Genomic DNA, 7,161 nt, shown 5'->3' with positions numbered 1-7,161 from the left:
AGGGGTGGGAAGCAAGCCAGAGAAGAAAGCAATAGGACTGACAGTTCCGGAGGGACGTGGCTGGGAGAAGGAGTGAGCAAACACCGCCATAGGCAGGGGAACAACTAGAGAATTAAAAGCAACGATGAGTAGGATCTAGAGATTCTGATGGTGTTGGAGCAACAGCAATCGAGTTCAGAGAAACTACTAAGAGACAGAAGGGCAAGAATGATGGTGGGAAATGAGGAGGTAAAAGGAAACAGGAATGATCCAGAAAGCAAAGCTATGGATACAGGTATCAACACATAGGTGTGCACTTATGTAAACATATTAATTCATAAAAGTATGGTATTTGCATAAGTATATATATTCACATGACAACACATGGAAGAAGTGGACAATAGTTAGGTGCCTGCGAAGAACAATGGGTGCCAGAATAGAACTAAGAAGGGCAGAGGCATTATCTGACTGAGCCCTCACCTGGCAGCAGGTGAAGAAGTTGAAATACGTGTGATAAGAATCAGCTTTTCAGCTCTTGTTCACCAACCTTCCAGGAGCAGGAAGATACAGTTACAAATATCAAGCGGTTCGGCTTTCAAATGGTTTGACATGAACAGGCATCCATCCACAGATTGTCATGCTGGGGTCCTTGGGTGGCACAGGCAATTAAGCACTCCGCTAGCAAGCCAGCAGTTGGCTGTTTGAATGCCCCTAGACATACTTCAGCAGGCAGCCCTAGTCTTCACATGCCATTGCAATGGTCTCCCACAACTCAGAGAGGAGACTCATGACTGAGGATGTTATTAGGGAAATGGACAGGCAGCCACACAGCCAAGATCAGAAAATATGAGGGACTCAGCCAGAGGTTCACAGAAATACTGCTTCTTGGCCAGCAGCCAAGTTTCTTTCACTTTCTGGTTCTCAGCCTCTCAGCAACGTGGTACCTTGACCCTCTTGTCTTCAGGGACCAGGAAGCCTGCCTGCTGCTCTGCCTCATGATCTTGTTAAGTAGCATGAAGTAGGGACAGGGTTGTCCCTCTACATGCCTGCAGGCCCTCCCTACAGGAGGTTGATTCAGAGAATCAGGTGAGCCTCAGAGCCATAAATGCTACGGGGCTTGTACCAATTCAAGCCAGAATCAGGTGGGCAGCACACCTGCATGGCCCAAACTAGGTGCAGGTGAGCTTAATTCAGCCAATGTAGCCAACCAATACCTTCAAACAGGACTACCAGCAGAAGGCCCCAAACACCGGAAACTCGACATTGCCTGTCACCATTTTGTCATGTTATTTACACTTCTGTTAAGCCATGCTGTAGTCTCTCTGACCTCAGGCCACCACGTGTGGGGGTGCAGTCCCACGAGGTTGCCTGTGCTCCGTGACTGTCCAACCTGAAACTTCTTCCGTCCTTTATAAAAACTCACTTGGATCACAAACCACGCTTCTGTGTGAATTCTTTATCTTGTGAAGCCAAGAACTGAGGTATCTCCCACCCAAAAAGCCCTAACAGTCTCAGTCTCAATATTGCTCCTCTGCTCTGCGACTCCTCGTTGCCTGGGCCTCTGCTCTCTCGCTGCATAGCCTCTGCCTCTTCAGACGGGTTTCAAAGATACTGCAGCGGTGTGGTCCCGGGAATTTTCTCTGTTCCTGCTTCTGAGATGGTTCAATCTCACAGTCAAGGAAGTGGCACTACAACTGACCAATCTTCTCAAGTTTCATACACTCTGTTTGCACGGTCAGAGTCACAGAGTCCCGGATAGAAGAGCCTTCTGCAGACGTTTCACTTTCCACAGTTCTCACCTCATTTGGACAGAGGCCGACTTCATTGTCATGAGCTCCACGTGATTGCTCTTCACAGGAATCATGATGCTTCCTTTCAGCAAATTGAAGCCTTGTGGCCATTCTGTGAGCAAGTCTGCTGGTGTCATTTTCCAGTGGCACACGCTCACTTGTTTCTGTGTCATGTTCTGGTGACTCAAGTTTGCAGTCTTTCAAACTTCTTCCGAAGGTTATTGCCCACTGAATAGATGATGTCTCAGAGACACCGAGAAACCCCAGAGTCCGTGGGTCTGCTTTATGGGGCTATTCGCTTTCTGCGGGGGTCTGGACCCAACCCGCGACCTCACCGTGCTCCCCCTGCCCTTCGGATGTTGTGACTTGGTGAGAGTAGGAGCCAGGAGCCTTGGAGCTGTGTCCTTACGTTCATGCAGGGAAGCAAGCATCCTAAGAGGGTCGAGAATGGGTGGAATAAGCTCATAAGTGGTCGTGCCATCAGTTGCCATGCATGCCCTCTGGCACAATAAGCAGTGCTGAAGGCTTCTGGGCACAAACAGTTCCATTCTCTAGAGTGGGCGCCTACTGTCCTCTCTTCCTTTACTGGCAAGCCTGCTGGTCAGCTATGGCTTTCATAGGAAAATCCATTTTGGTATGGATTGTCTTACATTTCATGTGGATCTATCTGGTTTTTCATTGATGCATTGGGTCCAAGTTTAAGCAGACCACCACCAGAACAAGCAATTGACTACAAATGGCTGCTAATGTCTGCCTCTGTCTTACAAAGCTTCCCAATCAGGGTTTCCTATTCCAATGGGTTAAGAGCAATAGGGAGTTGCTTGTTTCCCCGCCCTGACTTCTACTCCTATCAGCACCCTTCCTTCTTCCAAAGAGCCTAAGGGGCTGGGGCTGAGAGGAGGATGTGTCATCACTTTCAAGTGCATTCACTTCTAATAAGTTAATTTCAAATCCACCCAAGTGAACTATGCCTCCCCTCAGTCCTGCTGCTCTTCCCACCCTCCTCTGATTTGTGAATCCGTATAACAATGGGCCGAAACTATCGGGCTCCATTAAACCTGACCTAACTCATTGCCTGTGTGTTGATTATGATTCCAAATGATTCAATGGGATGGAGTAGCACTTCTCCCGTGTGTTTCTGAGGCTCTATCCTTAGGGGAGTGGAGAGTCTCTTCTTTCTCCTGCAGAGCAGTTGGAAGTTTTGAACTGCCAGCGTCGTGTTTTAGCAGCCTAACCCATAACCTAAGACACCACTGAGCTCCTTTTCTGGGATGAATAGACTCTCCCAGTTATTATCCCATCATTAGACATGGGGGAACAACTAGGCGGTAAAGAGCTGTCCCCACTGCCACCCAGAATAAGCAGTGGCTTTTCAGGGAGATGCTCTCAGCACTGGAACGATGGGAAGGATTCTAAGGTGGGTGTGCAATGATGGGAACCATGATGGCACATCGGACCACTCCCAGGCCACTGTGAGCTGCTGTTGTGCGCAAGCAGGCAAGAGCTGCTTCCTCCGTGGTTTCTGGAGAACTTGCTGTCGAGTGTGTCTCTTGTCAGTGCCTACCCTACCTGCTCTGGAAGGCTCTCACCTGGAGGCAGTTGAGCACCTGTTCATCACTTCTCTTGTGAGCAGAAGGGGAAGTCCAGGAGCCTCTGACTGTCTACAGGAGAAATCCTTCCTAGAAATGTGGGGGGGTGGTTCAGAGGAGATTGTGCCTCTGCTTGGGGTAGGAGCCCAGGGAGCTGATCTTCACTGTCTGATGTGCTATTTTCCTGCCTGCTTTCATCCTTCACTCCCAGACTTCAAAAGCCCAGGCTGTGGAGTGGACCCTACAGGACAGCATAGCTCTGCCCCCGAGCATTTCCAGAGGTGTCCATCTTTCCGGAAGCAAGCTGCCACAGCTTTCCCTCGCAGTGTGACTCGGGGTCCCATTGCTGACTTTCTGGTGGGCAGTCCAGTCATTCACCATGGTGCCACGGTGCCAGAGTTGGGCACATGGCAAGTCACTCGGTCGTTTTTGGCTGAGTATTACAAACTAGTCTTATCCATGTGGGTTCTGTCAAGAGCAGTCTGGCTTTGAGGTGAACAGGGATCAAGGTGCCTCAGTGACGTTCCTTCAGTGCTAGGCTGAGTCCAGACTTTCCAGAATCCAACAGGCCCCAGTTAGTCTGAGCAAGCAGCTGCTTGGCGGGGGCTGGGGGGGGCGTGTTGAGGAGGAGGATACCAAGCAGATGGGGTGGAGAAAGGTGGGAAGCTGCCTGAGCAGCCACACAACATCTCAGAAAACCAAGGGAGTCCCAGCTCATGTGTGACTAAGTGTTGAAGGATCACGGGGTGCTTTTTTCCCTTCCAGGACAAAGGAGGCAGCGATGCAGAGTGTCCCCAGAAGAGCAGCAGTAGTGTGAGCCAAGGAGGGGCCAGTGCAGCCTGGGTGATTCCCCTGAGGGGAGAATGCCTCAACTCAGGTGCCCAGAGCTGGGATGGGAGACAAAACACCTTCCAGCAGCAGAGCGAATGCCAATGCCTCTGGTCTTATAGGATTAACAGCCTGTCAAATGCTACCTCCATTAGTTTTAAACAAAGATCTCTAGGAGAGATCCCATATCTCTCTTCTTCATTGCATGCCCCAATTGTGAAAAAGGGCTCTCTGACTGTTGACTGTGACCCTCCATGCTGTGATTTCCTTGGAGCTGGAGAAAGGCTCCTTGGTAGGCTCTTCAGCAGACAGAACATCTCTCACGGAGAGATGTCAGAATCCCTTTCTCAGCCCACTCAGTGGCCACTGAGGCTGTGATACAGGGAGGTTCTCTGAGTCCAAGGTCCAGAACAGGTCTGAAACTACCACATTAAGTTATATTGTTAAAAAAAAAAGCCCTATGGAGGGCATTTGTAGAGGTCTAAATACAGGCATTACATGTCAATATATTTATATATGATGATGGGGAAATAGATCTATGTGCATATATTTATAGGTTTAGTATTAAGGTAGCCAGTGAACATTGAGCCTCTACTCAAGTACTCCCTCAATGATAGAACACTTTGATCTATTACATTGGCATTCCATGATGATCACATTCCCAACATGATCGCTGAAGACAAAGCAGGTACATAAGCAAATGTGGTAAAGAAAGATAATGGTGCTTGGCTATCAAAAGATATAGCATCTGAGGTTTTAAAGGTTTGAAGATAAACAAGTGGCCCTCTAGCTGAGAAGCAACAAGGTCATATGGAAGAAGTACATCAGCCTGTATGATCAGATGGTGTTGACAGATTCACATATCAGGCATCAAAGAACAAAAAAATCATAACTTTGTGAATGAGGGGGAGTGAGGAGTGGAGAGCCAAAGCTCATGTGAAGGCAACTGGACACTCCCTAACAGAAGGGTTGAAGGAGGATATGAGCCAGTCAGGGTGCAGTATAGCATAGCACAAGTGAAACACAACTTTCCTCTAGTTTTTTAATGCTCTCCCTATCCACTATGCCCACTACCATGGTCCCAATTCTACCTTTCAAATCTGACTAGACCAGAGGATGTGCACTGGTACACATAAAACCTGAAAACACAGGGAATTCAGGTCAGATAAATCCCTTAGGACCAATAATGAGAGTAGAGATATCAGGACGGTAAGAGGAAGGTGGGGTAGAAGAAGGGAACAGATCATAATAATCTACATATAATACCTTTCCAATGGGACACACAACAGAAAAGTGGGTGATGGGAGATATCAGACTGTGTAAGATATGAAGAACATTATAAATTATCAAGGGTTCGTGAGGGAGGGAGGTTCATGTAGGGAGGGGAATAGTGATGAGCTGATACCAAGGGCTCAAGTAGAAAGACAATGTTTTGAGAAAGATGAGGGCAATGTGCAAATGTGCTTGACACAATGGATGGATGGGTGGATTATGATAAGAGCTGTATGAGCCCCCAATGAAATGATTTTTAAAAACGATGAGGGCAAAGAATGTACAGATGTGCTTTACACAATTGATATATGTATGAATTGTGATAAGAGTTGTACGAGTCCCTACTAAAATGTTTTTTAAAAATAAAATGTTTTTTAAAATTATAATAAAGTTTAATAAAAAAGCCCTATTGAACAGGATTATTAGAGTGTGTAGTAGTTATGCTTTGAGCGGGTAACTTCAAGGACAGCAGTTTGAAGCCACCAGTGATTCCGTGGGAGAAAGATGGGGCTCTCTACTTCCATAAAGATATAGAGTTTCTGAAACACAGGGGGGGCAGTTCCACCCTACCCTGTAAGGTCAAGATGAATTGGCATTAACTCTATGGCAGGGAGAGTGAGATCCCACCCCTTCCCCCCCCCCCATGTGTGGGTGGAGGGAAGCATGGAATTTTATGGAATAATGGAGTAAGATATCCCTCAGAACCTTTTCTGCTATAAAAGAATATTTCTGTCATTAGGATCAAAGCACCACAAATTATACTTTTCTGCAACAGTGCTTTGAATTTTCTGATTTCAATTTACTTTTTAATTTTTTTAAAGAAGCCATGATGACGATGGTATGATTATTTTCATTTGGCCATAGCTATGCAATTGGCTTTGGTAGAAGATGCTTGTGGGTCCTCTCTACATCTGTTTGTTGTTAGATGACATTCAGTCAGCTCCTATTCATAGGGAACTTTGGGGTGTAGTGTTTCTGACTTAGGCTGTGACCTGCAAGGTCAACAGTTTGAGACTACTACCTCCAGCAATCTTGAGGGGAACAACCCTGAGTGTTCCACCCCTGTAACCAGTTACAGACGTAGAAACCCCCAGACAGTCACTATGAGTCAGCATTGACTCCATGGCAGCAAACTTCGGTTTTTGGTTTGGTACCACAGAACAATTCACCACCGTTTTCCGCACCATCATGACGATTATGTTTGAGCCCATTGTTACAGACCTTGTTGTCAAGCCGTCTCCTGGAGGCTCCCCCCCTCTTTTTTGCAGACCCTCTATTTTCCCAACCAGGATGTCCTTTTCCAGGATCTGGTAATCGTGTCCGAAGTACGTAAGATGTCTGAGAATCCTGTTTTAAAGAGCAGTCTGGTTTCCCTTTCTTCCTTCATGCGTACGCACTGGAATTTCATTGACTTTGTCTCACTCACATTGGACATGTTATCTGAAGGGACAAGTTCCCGGAGAAGGACATCATCATGATTGGGATGAACTCAGTGGCTGTGACTCCAACACACACACCTGCTGCTGTGTGGAGGTTGATACATAGTGTCAAGATGAGTGGGACCAACCTGCCTGCACCCATCAGCAACTATCTGGAAATCTATCAGCAAGCAGGAGAAGGGAAAGTGTTTCTGAAAAGGGGTCAGATGAGGGCAGGGGGCTGGTGGGAGAGGAGGCAGGGTGGGTGGTGGGGAAGAACTGCAG

Source organism: Tenrec ecaudatus, chromosome 13 (genome assembly GCF_050624435.1).
Source record: "Tenrec ecaudatus isolate mTenEca1 chromosome 13, mTenEca1.hap1, whole genome shotgun sequence".
NCBI classification, from domain to species: Eukaryota; Metazoa; Chordata; class Mammalia; order Afrosoricida; family Tenrecidae; genus Tenrec; species Tenrec ecaudatus.
The sequence above is the reverse complement of the archived record's forward strand: the minus strand, read 5'-3'. Positions refer to the sequence as shown.